This window comes from Drosophila yakuba, chromosome 3L, assembly GCF_016746365.2.
Source record: "Drosophila yakuba strain Tai18E2 chromosome 3L, Prin_Dyak_Tai18E2_2.1, whole genome shotgun sequence".
NCBI lineage: Eukaryota > Metazoa > Arthropoda > Insecta > Diptera > Drosophilidae > Drosophila > Drosophila yakuba.
In genome coordinates, this window is record NC_052529.2 from 6,944,383 (window position 1) to 6,958,245 (window position 13,863).

Here is a 13,863-nt window from a genome sequence, read left to right on the forward strand (position 1 = left end):
CAATGCCTTGCACTGCATTTTCAAAAGCCCCAAGAAATAAAAAAAATAACGCAGAAACCACAAGAAATTCACTTTGAAAATGCGACAAAAGTGATGGGTTCGAAGCGCAAAGTGAAAGATATTACTTTCTAAAAAGTCAAAATGGTTTGTAATCAAACAGAAAAACATCAATTCCTACCAGAAATCTATCTAAACCATATTATGCTCAAAAATATTAACCCCTTTTTAAAGGTCAACAACCGCATTTGCCATATATAGCAATGCAATCGAATGGGGGGGAAAAAAATATATATATGTGTGGCATAAAATATATAAAAGAGGCAAAGGCGATTCATTACCATCATTACCAAAAACGAGTTAAAATTGTGGCGAAAAAATTGCATAATTTGTGTGACATTGACTGCGGCGACGGGCCGCCAATAAAATGGCATTTACCACCGAATAAATGCCGGAATGCATCCGTTGGTCAGCGCCGAGCAGACATCAATAAATATATATTCATTTTTGTAAAAATGCACGAATTTTAATTAATTGATAAATTCGGTAAAGAGACCAAAATGCACACACTAAAAGCACCCGCCAGCAATGAAGGCGAGGGGATCGAAGTGCTGCTGTCAATTACGAGGATGTCGACGGCTCCTTGGACACTGAACGTCGTATTCCCAAGCTGATCTTTACCTACCTCCCTTTTCAATGCCCTTAAAAATAATATTTACAAATTTTAGAATTTTTCTGAACTTAAAGATCAATAATAGTTCCTTTTTTACTATTCATTCTATATATTAATTCTTTTTAAAAACATAGCTAAGATACTCTAAGAACTGCAACAAAGGTAACTCCATGCTTACTTGAAGTAATACCTATTAAAGCTACACTGTTAACCAGATTTTTGAAAGAGTATTACCCTTTCAGGATACCAGATTCATTCTCGATTTCTGTTGTGTTTTTGCCCATCTTGTTTGCGGCTTCTGACGTTGTTGGGGCGTTAATATTCATGAATCGAAATAATTTGACAGTTCGGGGCAACATGCGAGTATGCAGTTGCAAGTATGGATGGGTCCGTCGATATTTATGCCCCGCCAGAAGTTGCCCTGCATTTTCAGGCATTCAGCCGGTGGTTTTTGCCCGACTTGTGGTGCAAGCTTCCCCAGGTTTTGGCTTCAGATACAGATACAGATACAGATACAGATACAGCTTCAGATACAGCTTCAGATACAGCTTCTGATTCAAAGTCGGCTGCGGCTGCGGCTGTCAGTGGCCCTGCGTGAGGCGTTGGTGAAAAGTACTCGAAATAATTGACAGCTGTGGCTGCCTTTTTTGTTGCCGTGTGTCTGCTCGTCTTTCGCTTTTAATTGTAGAATTTTTATAACTCCCGTGGCTCGTCAGTCAGTCAGTCGATGTGGCAGTGCACCAACTTTGTTGATGACTGCGAGGCACGATTACTTGGCCTGGTCAGCCATTAAGTCATCGGCCAGAACGCCGGATCACTTGATCGTATCCATCGACTGGCTGACTGACTGACTGACTGTGACTGACTGGGATAATCCCGTCGCGAATCTTTTATGGACGCATAAACTAGCGGAGCTAACATTTATTGGCCCACCACTCGATGCGGATTTCGATTTGCGGTCTAATCAAACAATAAAATTCTCGCTTATCTACGCTTCGACTCGCTTGATGCGCAATCATTAAAGCCTCTGGAATGCAATTGCATCTGCGGATTGCGAATGTCGAGCGTTGTTTTACGATAATGGCAGAGATCCACAAAGCCACTTAGATGGGGACACGATCAAGGAAGAGATTTTCCGTAGAGATAAGCCTTTAATCGAAGGACATTAATGGGTGGTGGGCGTGTGTCTGGTTTTCATTTGTATAATTAAGTAGATACACTATGGCTTGAAAGTATAAGCATGTTTGCAAGCAAAACTCAAGCATAAAGTATTTCAATTTAACCACAAATAATTTGGCATTATTTAATGCAATTATTTTTGTGAACTCATCTACTCATGGCATGTGAGTTGAAATGCCCCACATACCACTATACTACATTGTGCTCGAACTAATTCCATTTTCGTGACAAACTTGCGCCCGAAATGAGTTTAGTTAAACACATAATTGAATGCAATTGGCGACTCCCCTTTTCGGTTTCCCAACCAATCATATTTGCACTACATGGTTACCCCAGCTTAACCAAAAACGCAAACCAAACCCTTTTTCCTTCTGAGGAGACAGTGAGTGCTCCGTGTGGCCTGAAAGCAAATTAATTGAAGTTTAGTCGAAATGTTGACTGGCAGTTCGGAAACTTCATCATTGGCCAGCTGTTGCTCCTTCTGCCGCTCGGCTAATTGTTTTAATGAATTCGTTGCGGTTTTCTGCAATTTGCATGCAACTTTTCCATTACAACGCAGGGGCAGCAGTGGCAGCAGTGGCAGCAGAATGCACCACGTGTGTTTGTCATTGGCGGAGAAAGGAGATGGTTTTACCTGTCATGTTGACGGTTTTGCGACATGACCGAGCTGCCAAAACGAGCTGCACACGCAAATTGCTAATTGAATTTAAATTGCACTTTAATTTGATGAGCGGGCCCGAGATGATAAATTGTGCAAACGCCCTGCCGATTCGCTGACCGCAACAATTGAGAGCGAATTAAGGATTCGACATGCCACTTTCACTCTGCCATGACGAGTTGCACCACTGCATCAGTGCACCACCCAGCCAACCAAACTCATTGCACCACCCAGTTAACCACCCATATGCACGGGTATGTCTGTCGCCCACGATTGTGTACCGCTCTCATAAATTGCAACCTATTTAAAGTGGCCAACCGGTCGAGTGCCATAATTTTTAGCTCTAATTGCGCCACTGGAAAAAAAGGGGTCTTTGCGTCTGCCAGCGAGTCGCAGTCAATTTAGCTATTTTTGCGTTTATTTTTCGTTTAATGAAATTACAATAAACGCCCGTCGCATGCAAAGGAGCCCAACCAAGTCAACCTAGCCGGCATTCCCATGCAGTTGGCAGTGGCGGCAGAGGTGGTGGTGTGAAGTGGGTGCACTGCATCCACTGGCAAAATCCCCCAACATGAGCGCACATGAGCACATGAGCAGTTGGCACTACAAAGCGCCCATTAGTGCGTTGGCGTCGTCGACTAGACTCGATTTTTATTTAGCTTTGACTTGCTTTTACTTTGCTTTACTTAGCTGCACTGGGAAAAACTCATTAGCTTAGAGTTTATAAACACCAAAGGCTTAGAAGAATGTGCAGTGCATTTAAAAAAACCATTTTTCGCAAGTGTACTTTTTACTTAGACTTCGAAGTCTTTAGCACGGTGTGAGTTACCTTTCGCTGGGTTTTCGAGCTCTGAGGTAATCCCCATTATTAGCGCAATTAGTGCAACCGCCTTGGCAGTTGGATGGGCCTAAAAAGCGGCATTGTTGGGCCCTGAGTTATGTACCCACACTCATTTAGCGAAATGCCAATGTGTTTAGCACTGATTGGGTGCCTCTGCCTTCAATTGAATACGAGTATGTGCTAGATGGTTGAGTTGCTGCTAAAAGCAGGCAAATAAACAGGCGTTTGCTCTTTGATTGAATACCTTGCGTGGGCATTATATAGTTTACTCCACAACTCCACATGGCGAGTGGCATTCAAGCGACTTTTCCTGATTAATTGCGGCACTTTTTCCACGCTGTTTATGGCAAATTAGAGTAAATGTTGCTGCACGGTTAATTATCAATATTATTATCATTAGCTTAATCGCCTTTCATACGGAACTAACGAGCCTTAATAGTTCATAATTCGCTCCGATGAGTTTGTTGCTGCTGCTGTTGCTGTTGCAACTGCGATGTAGTAAACAAACACCTGCTGCTGCTGCTACTTTTGCTGGATTTTTGCATTAACATTCCTATGGCTCACATGGCTGCAGCCTTTGGCCCGAGGGACGATTCTCTATAATCGCCATGTGCTGCTCTGGAATACCAAAAGGATGCAGCACCACCCACCAGCTCACTCCATCGCCAGTTGCCACCATTGCCACCGCCTCAATTACAAGCTGCTCCTGACAGGCAGCGCTACGTGACACAGCCCACAAGGAGACGAGACACCTGTTGCACTGGCTACCGGTAGGAGCACCACCTAACCACCACCACCACCGACCCACGCTGATGTCCGTTAATCGAACACCGCAGCGCATAACTTGTTGGCACTGACAACGACAACGGGATTTTGAACACTGATAAAAGGCGACGGCTGGGTGGTTGTGGGTGATGCTTTGGGTGGTGCTGTTGTGCGGTGGTGCGGTGGAGCTGGGAAATCAAGAAAAAACCATATTTAATAAAATGACAGGGGCTGTCAGACGCCGTCAAAAGAAATACATTTTGCTGGCTGCCTGGTTGACTGGCTGGCTGGCTGACTTGGCCTGGCTGGGTTGGCGGTTTTGTTAACTTGGCTTGCGAGGCACGAGCTTTTGGCCAGCAGCAGCGGCTGAAACCGCAGACAGTTACAAAGCCACCCGCCACCAGCAGCAGTCATAAAGCAAAACAAGACGGCCAAAACAATGCCAATGACAATCGACGATTATTGAACATTGTGTATTATTTGTTGTTGCATTTTGTCATTCTGTCTTGTCGCCTGTCCCTCCCACTTTAGACCCCTTTACAAGCCCCTTTTCCTTTTGGGCCCAGCAATATGGTCAATTAATATTAACGTGGGCGTGTGCGTCTTGTTTTCAATAACCCACCGTGTGTGAGCCACGCTGATGAAGGAAATGTTATGCAAGGCAGGCACCGATGGATCCTATGTCGTAACTCCGACTTAAGTGCGCCGTTAGGAGGTGTTCTGCCATAAAAAGCAGAAGATATGGCCAACAGATGTGGCTTATAAGCAAGATGGATGGCCGGGGGAAAAGGATTTGATTTGATGTGTGTGATATGCTAATTGAGATGGACATGACTGCGTAGTAATTTCTTTGTTTTCTTGCATCTTAAGTAATGCCACGAATGCAACTGGCGTCCGGTGATTTAATGTTAGATATGTTCGAAATAAGTAATAACATAAATAATCGCAATGGATCTAGGATATTCCTTAGCCGTTTAATCTCTTCATAAAGTCAGCTGGTAAGTTTTAACGATCAGTTATTTGGGTGGCATTTGAAACGCCTTTGAAGCGCGATGGTGCCTGGAAACCAGGTTAGATGCCAGATAGCCATGTTGCACTAAAAATTATCATAGCCAAAAATTATGGAGAGTTTTCGCAAAAAGTGCGGTGAGAAATTCACAGATACTGAGCTAAAGGGGAATGCGAGTGCAAATGTCTGAAATTTGCAACAAGCCAGAACCAATTGGCTGGCAACAACAACTACAATGGGCTTTGTCAAAGTCGCGGCAAGGATGCAGCTATGAAAATTGCGTTAGAAATCTGCAATTTATATCGCATTGCCCCGCACACAACGGCGCACAAAAGAGCCAGTCGCAGGCCAAAAACATAAATACGAGGCGGAAACACAGCCCAGTCAGACATCCCAGGTACCGCAAACTGAGTTTGGCTTTTAAGCCATGTAAACTGAATACTCTGCACTAGATTGGAGTTAGTCTCATAGGAAAAAGTTTGAAAAGTAGATTTTTATAACTTGAAAAATATGTTTTTTAATACCTTAGCTACCTTTTATGTGGTCAACATGTGGTTTTCAGTTCTCAGAAGTTGCTTGTGGAAAGATACCCGTACGAAAAGGTAGCTGCAACGTTCGATAATCGCAATTGTTTGCAGCTTGCGCGGCTTGCCCCAACGCATTCCGAGGTCTGCTGTCGTCGACGTGGCCAGGTTGTTCGCTCGGCACAGGAAACATTGGAAAATTGAGCATGGAAATGGACGACGCCACCAAAAAAAAAAAAACACAAAAACAAAAGCAAAAGCAAAGGCCTGGCTATCGAGTGAATAACAAAATGTGAAGAAGAGGAATGGCCGGCAACTGGCAGCGGAAAACCTCTTCATTGAGGTCCCATGATCCGAGATCCTCGCCAGCTTTAGCATCGGCTCACATCCCATCCCATCCCATGCCATGCCATCCCATCCGGCTGCTGTCTCATTTCGTATGCGAAAGGCGTTTGGTCGTCTCGTCGAGGAGCTGAAATTCCATGTGGCCAAGTGACTAGAGAAACTTGGCCAACAGCTCTCCATCCTACTGCCAATTTGTTGGCCCAAACTGGAGCAATTATTGCCGTTCTAGGGGAGTGGGTGCTGACTTTTAGACATACTGTGCTGTATGTGTGTGGCGCAGGGCATCACAGTGTGTCCAAATCGATTCGGTACGCATCTTCCTGCCACTTGCAGCCTGCAACATGCAACATGTTGCGGAAACAGCGCGCAAAATTGATTTGTTGCCGGCTGAGTGTTAATTGCCAGTCCACGACTGCAACCAACACAAAAAAAAACTATAAAACTATAAAAAAGGAGGCGGACATCGACATGAGCTAACTGTAACTCGGGCTGCCGGAAAATCTGGGCCACCAGACTACAAAGTGGGCGTGGCACACTCCACTCACACTGCCCCACAATGCGGCAGCAATTATGAGCGCTGCAGCGCTTGTACGTGTGCGAATGCGTTGAAAACTCGCAAATTTCTAATGATGATATATGGCATGGTTAAGGAATCAACGGGGCTAGGCTATCAAATTAACAAGATCATCGCTTCCGGCCAGCAATTGCATGAATCTCGCCATTCAATTGACTTGCGCATTAATCTCGGCAGAGGCAAACAGCCTGCTCCTTCGGTTTTCCTTCTTTTTATATTTTTTTTTTGAGTTTGGTTTCCCACAAAATTTATGCCGAAGCGACGACTTTGATTTCACGTCAAAACTCATGGGTGTACGAATGCATCATTTTGATGGTCATCATCAGTCTCTGACTATCAAACAATCGACAAAGCGCAAAAAGCACCAAGCAGGAGCACTGGAAAAAACAACTGTTAAAGTAATTTAAAAATATATATATATTGGAATCTATCTCAGAGTTTGGACGGTTAAGTTTAGATTGATGCCACAAAAATGTATGACTGGCAGATACTCTAAGATATATTGTTTAAAATGGTTATTAACACTTGTAAATGCAACTTACCTTTTTAGGCGCATAATAGAAGCATGAACATTTTTTTTATATTTTTTTCTGAGTGTTGCAAGCTGGGACGTTGGCGCTGCACGTTGCCAACAATTACCCAGGCCAGGTCCGCTGACTGCTACAAATTTCAGGCGTCTCAGCCAGCGACAGCAATCTGCACTCGGCCATCTAACAGCAGCAGCAAATGCAGCAGCAGCAGTCGGAATCAGAGCTGCAGTTGCAGTTGCAATTGCAGTTGCAGCGAGGAAGCAGCAACCTGTTTCTGCACTTGACCATGCAACCAGCAACTGGCAACCAGCAACATGTTGCCGAATTGACAATTTCGCTAGGCTTGAGCAGGCAGCAACTGTTGCTGCATTGCCGTTTGTTGTTGCTGCTGGAGTTGCTGTTGCCGTTGTCAATTGTCAGTATTCCTCTTTTTTTGCTGTTGTTGTTGTCTACTTTTTTTTTTGTTAGCTGGTTGGTTGGTTCTCCCCAAAGCCTGGTTTATGCAAATTGCAATGAATTTCCATGGCCTAGCTTGAGTTCAAGTTCCAAGTGGGCGTTTGATTTCAATCGCTGGCATTTTCACATATCCACGGCCATATGTTGCTGGTGTCGACAAACGGATCGGATCCCCAGTCTTCTATTCTCCTATACTGTTTGTGTCCTGTCCCCGCCACTTGGCCACTTGGCCACTAAGCCTGGCTTTTTGTATTAACGGTTTGCCATTTTCGATTTTATGTTTAGTTATATTTCAGGCTGCTCGTTATTTTTCATTGGATTCTCCTTCATATTTGGCCTCTTGATCTCGCTGCCAGCAATCTCTGGCTGACGATCATTAGGGAAAATCATTTTTCACCGCACGTCGCACATTACTCGTCGTCTCTCACCAGCTTTCAATTTGTCGATCACCGTGTGTTGATATTTTTCAAGTCCCCTCCCAAAGCCCCTAAAAAAGACTATCCCCATCGATCGCATTTCGGGGGCCATTGCCACCGCATTCCTGGACATATTCGTTAGGTTCTTCAGTTGAGTTCTGGGCGGTGGCCTATCTATCGGATGTATCGCCTACGCCTTGTCGCTTATCGCGTAATTTGATCTTAATGCTCATCGTGTTTGTTTATGCTCGTACCCCCAGAAATCAAAACCAAAAAAAAAACAGAAACAGAGAAAAAATTAATCTTCCACACTTGAGGGGCTGGTAATATTCAATCGATTTATCGTCTGCTTGTTGCCTGTCAAGTGAATGGCATTAGAGCCATCAGCAGCCATGTCAGCGATGTGACATTTGAAATTGGGCATACTGGATTTTGGATGCGGATTGGGATTGGAATGGGGAATTGGGGATATGGGTAAGTGTGCGTGAGCGGACTCCCGCACGGACTTTTGGATTTTGTTGATAAAAACATGCACAATTTGTGGTCAAATGTCGTGGGAAACCCCTTTAGGTCATTAATATTTCGAATAAACCTTACTAAACTTGGTGTTGTAATATAAGCTGCAATGTTCTGGTTTACTAGCAATGGATCATGGCCATGAAGACTTACTTAAGTAATCAATCAAAGTGCAATTCCCAAAAGGATTCAAACTAACATGTACAATTTTCCAGCTATCATCGTTTAACTGGAGTGATAAAATCCTTCAAGATGTCTGATAAATTCGTATCGAATTTCCTGGAAAGTACAAACCCTTCCGTCAACAAATATACCCCTCACTCGACACTATCGCTACAGGGGAATAATTATGCATGGCAGCTATTATTTCAACTGCAGCTCAAGTCGGCATTCAAATGCAGTGCACGTCGCTGCGGTCGTTAAAAATCGAACACGCACTCGAACCAATCGAACAATCGAGTCACATTGATCTATGTGCGTCGTCGTTGCATATGCCACACATATGATTTACGATTGAGCCATGAAGAATGTCACGATTTAATAGGCTTATCGGCAACAGGCCACAGCAATCTAGCTGAGCAACCCGTTCGCCCCGAAATCAATCTGAATGAATAACTTCCTCCAACTCCGGAGATTCCGAGCGTTGGCTGCACTGCGTGCGGTCTAATTATTTTATGACAAACCTAACTTGTGGGCGGACCCCCTTGGGGTTAAAATATACGAGTATTTGCTTGGCTGGCTAATTAAAATTTCAAGCCTGCTCTTCGTTTACAATCGACATTAAAATCTGGCATACATATATTTACGTTTTGATTTATGCCACAAATAGTAAATAAAAAATTGAAAAATAAAACTTTCGGGCTAGCACTTCCTTTTGCAGTGTGACACCAGCTCAGCGGGGTAGCGTTCCACCTGACTAACACTTGCGTTTTTACGATGCCCCCAGAACGCGGTAGACACACATAGATCAAGTGGCCCAAATGGGGGCCAAGAGTTTACGGCCCTGCGCCGGGAATCGTTTAACTTTGATTTCGGATTTCTGATTTATTTGCCCAAGTCGCAGGCAAAATGCATCCAAGAGTCTGCCAGCACCAGGGCTCATAAATTTCCTCATTTCCATCGACCAGCTGGGCAAGTGGGTTTTGTGTTCTGGATTCTCAATTCTGGCCTTTTTTTCCCACCCGGCGCTCGGGTTTTTTCTTTCATATCAACCGTTAAAAAAATAAAAAAAAAACTCACCATAATTTTTAATTGCACAAATTTATGGCCCGAATGAGGGGCGTCGCATTGGGCCAGATGATGGAGGGCCTCGAATCGAAGCCCGATGACGGCGTTAGCGGTTCTTTTGTCCCCGCGGGCGGAGCCATGGAGCTATGGAGCTATCATTTGACCATTTTACAGCCGATTTATTTGCGTCCGCGGCAGATAAATAGCCTTGAATATCAACAGGCTCAAGCGGCGCTGGACATTAAAATCAAATAAAATCAATGCTTAAAATTCGGCTCTTTAATGAATAGTCGAGTGCCATAAATCAGTAATCCATACGAGAGCAGTATTCTGCCCACATTCACATTCACATTCACATCTCATCTCCTCCGGCCTGCCAATAAAACGCATTGTAATGATGCATTTATAAAAATGTTAAAATGTTTGCCTTCTTTTGTATACGCTCAGCGAGATATAATATTAAAATTAATTTAACAGCCCAACATAATACCAGAAAATCAATGCGTATACAACACAAAATGAGGCTCATTTGGGTTCCCATAAAAACCGGGGAAAAAAAGGTGGAATCCGATCCGGCAGAGAAGCTCATCATCAACTCGCTTGGCTTGTATCCTTCGCTGATATCCTCCGTTGGCATTTAAACTCTGGCACTTGCCTCTGTTTTAGATAAAATATATTTGGCATAAACACCAAGAATTGCTACAGCAACGATGGTAACAACTGCAGCAGAAATGCTTTCCATATAGTCTCCATATATAGGATCCCGGCACTGGGGGCTCATATTTCAATTTCGATTTTTGAAAACGATGTGCGAGCTAAGCGCAAACAAACAAACAAGCCAAAGCAAACAGATAAACAGCCAAATACATTGAATGAGTTTATACCCTACATGTGTATATATGCATAATATGTACAGCTGCACTGGGAAAAAACAGAACTATGTGTAATAAGAAAAGGTATGTCTTGGTACGATGATTGTGGAACATAACCAAGTGAAGTGGAATTTAAGCAAAACTGTTGCTATTGAAGGAACTGTAACTTGGAAAGTAAATAAATTATATGCATTTCCTAACATTTACCTGACCTTTTTTTTCAGTGCTTCGTGGATGCTGCTCACATATCTATGCGTTGTGTCCGACATGGGATGCGACACGGATGCGACTCGGAATTGGAGCTGGGACTGGAATCGAAACGCGGCGGATGGCCTGGAGTTTCGAGGATATTGCGGAGGGAGGATTGCTGGCGGGGATCGACTGCCGTTTCGCACAAAACGCATTGCAACTTTGGCCCTGGCAGCGTCGATGTCGCCGACGTCGTTGCGAAATGTCCAAAAATGAGGCACAAACATGCGCATGAATTTTGCAACTTGCCACAACCGCAGGTTCAGGTTCAGCGTTCAGCGTTCAACGTTCACCATCAGGACTATAACAAGTTGGCCCCTACTGCCAGAGTTGCTGTTTCGGCCAGGAAATGCAGCGCAAATAAATGAGGCAGCAGTCGCTTGACCCTCGTACGCCAATATTTTTGCCATTTGTAATTTTATATTTTGTGCCAACGGACGGACAAACGGACAGAAGGCACTGTTTGCATTTTAGATTTGCCTTATTGAAATTCTATCTGGAGCAGGAACATATGTTCCCCGTTCTCGATACATATGAATGTATTTTTATTTCTTGTTTTTTTTTTTTGGGGCAGCACGAGACTGGCAGCTGTTGTGGCCCGGGGTGCAAGTGTTTGGGCCAACACCTTAATGGCCCGAAATGAGCCAGGGAGTTGCCTAAACTTTGGTTAATTGCCAGGCGGGTCGTAGACAAGTGTGCCTTTCGCGCCCCATGGGGCAGAAAAGCAGAAAAGCAGCAAAGCAGACGCCGCAGCACTCAGACAGTCGGGCATTTGCATAAACATGCAACGTGTCTAATACCCGGAGGAGATGGACCAGACCGGGTCCAGACTTCCGGCTCAAGGCCGCCACAAGCGGCAAGCGGCAAGCGCCAAGCTGCAGGCCAACTTGACTACACTGTTTTGAGTGACTAATGCTAGTTTTTGCCATGAAATTTCGCTTTTGTAGCCCCAACACAACAACAGCAGGGATTCAATTAACAGCCGAAACGGACATGAAAAGGGCGTGGCCGGGCAAATAAAATCAAGCTGGAACTGCTGAATTGGGACCAAAGTTCCTCAAAGTTCTATCTACCAAAACGAAAAGAAGGAAACTTTCCAATTGAAGTTGCTGGGTAAAACATACGAACTTGAACTTGGCAGAAAAACTACCTACCGCATTTCGTGGCCGGCATCCCAAAATGGACAAAGTCAACGTTCGGCGGCATCTCGCAAGTGGCGTTTTGTCAAATATTTTCGAACAGTTTGTGTGTTTTGCAGGAGGGTGAACGAGGACTGGTTAACTGGAGACTGGCGGAGGGTCTTCACGACTTTTATTTAATGAATTTCGCAAATTTCTGGCGGCAGCATCTCACGCATGCGAATTGGCTCTGACAAAAGCCAGCCCAATACCGAACTTGTCTCCGCCGTACACAATGTGCAAATAATTGTCTCAATTCTTTGCATTCCGACGATCTGCAAGAACTGCACAAGTTGCACAACCCCAGCAGAAAACTGAATGAGTGTTCTGCTCGAGACGGCGATTATCGGTTATCTGAGTGTTTTAGGCGCCTCTGGGGAAGAGATACAAAGACCCGTCTTTGACAGTGAGTATGGGTTTTTGTTTTCGTGGGGTATGGGCGGTGGCCTATGGAAATTGCAATTGCTCGGGCATCGATTTAAGGTTCCTCATTCCGGGACCATCATTCCGAAAAGTCATCAAAAAATATTCCATTGATTTGCGCACAGAACAAGCCTAGTTCGTTCCGCGAATTCCATTCACATTCATTGACTTCGGCTTGACTGACTTTGCGTACCTTTCAAGCTACACCACGAAAATATTTAAACTAAAATTATGTTTAAAAGATATATAGTTTTATACTAGAACTCCAGTTAAAACAGGGCAGTTTTGATGTACGTAAATTACTAGAATAAGATGAATCGACTGCGGAAAGAGAGAGTTGTGCTTCGGTTCTTACAGAATGAATTTCCAAACGCAGATGACAATGAGGCAGGCCAACATGGGAGTGGAGTTGGCTAAAACGACACAAGACGGCGGGAACAGTGCCTCAAAAAAATGCTCGCACATATCGAAAAGGAACGAAAAGCGTATGGCAAATGAAAAACAATCGTCGTCAGTCAATTCGAATGGGATTCGGGGTATGCGCGACAGGTATGCCTATGAAAGCCGGGCTCAAAGCCCCGGCGACTCTTGGCTAAGATCTGGCGACAATTTTTCAATTGTCTGCCTGCCTGCTATGCGTTCGACTTTGGCAACCATGGAGGTCGTCGATATATTTCTTTTTTTTTTTTGTTTTATTTTTGTTTTTGCCAATGCCGCATTGCTCACATAACCGGCAATGAAAAGCGCCGCAGCATTGCAAGTTGCATATAAAAATCTGTTTTCGACTGCGACTTGTTAATTGCGCACATCGCGAGGGGGGGATTTAATTGTTGTCGCAGCTACTGTTGACTGCCTTGAACCAACTGAACCAACTTGGTCAACTGAATGTCTGGGTCTGGGACAATGGGACCCTGTGCGTGGGCAGCTCCAATTACGCGGTATATATTTATACCAGCACCCGGAGTTACCGAGTTCATACTACGCCTCCCGCGGAGATGGCTCACGCTTCAGCTGGTTTTTGGTTTTTGGTTCCTGGCTTACAAGAGCGAGGAAGCGAGAGCAAACGAAAACAAAACTAATTAATAAATTAATTATGCCATTACAATAATACACACACACACACTCACAGCAACCACCAGAGGAGCGACCCCGAGACTCACGCACTTTAATTATGAATATTTTCATGCTAAAATATGCATGCACTTGCCGAAGAAAAGCAGGCGAGGTGGTTACATGCAGGGTATCAAGGGAAACTTGGGGTGTGCACAGATGTCCATATAAGGGAAAATTGGAAAATATTTACTATAATTTTCACTTATAACAAAGTCATATGAAGTCACTTGCAGAGTATAAGAAAAAAGAGTTTTCAACTTGCTCGGTAATAAATTACATTTAATAAAATAATAAATATAAAGAGAGATGAATATTAAA

General features: G+C 44.1%; 1 long non-coding RNA gene across 1 annotated transcript; it reads left to right on the top strand.

The window, feature by feature from the left end:
* Window positions 1-2,426: 2,426 nt before the first annotated feature.
* LOC120321526 lies at window positions 2,427-2,989 on the top strand. The gene is made up of 2 exons (XR_005561167.1): window positions 2,427-2,761; window positions 2,818-2,989. It is a non-coding gene; the product is annotated as an uncharacterized LOC120321526 (long non-coding RNA).
* The last annotated feature ends 10,874 nt before the right edge of the window (window positions 2,990-13,863 follow it).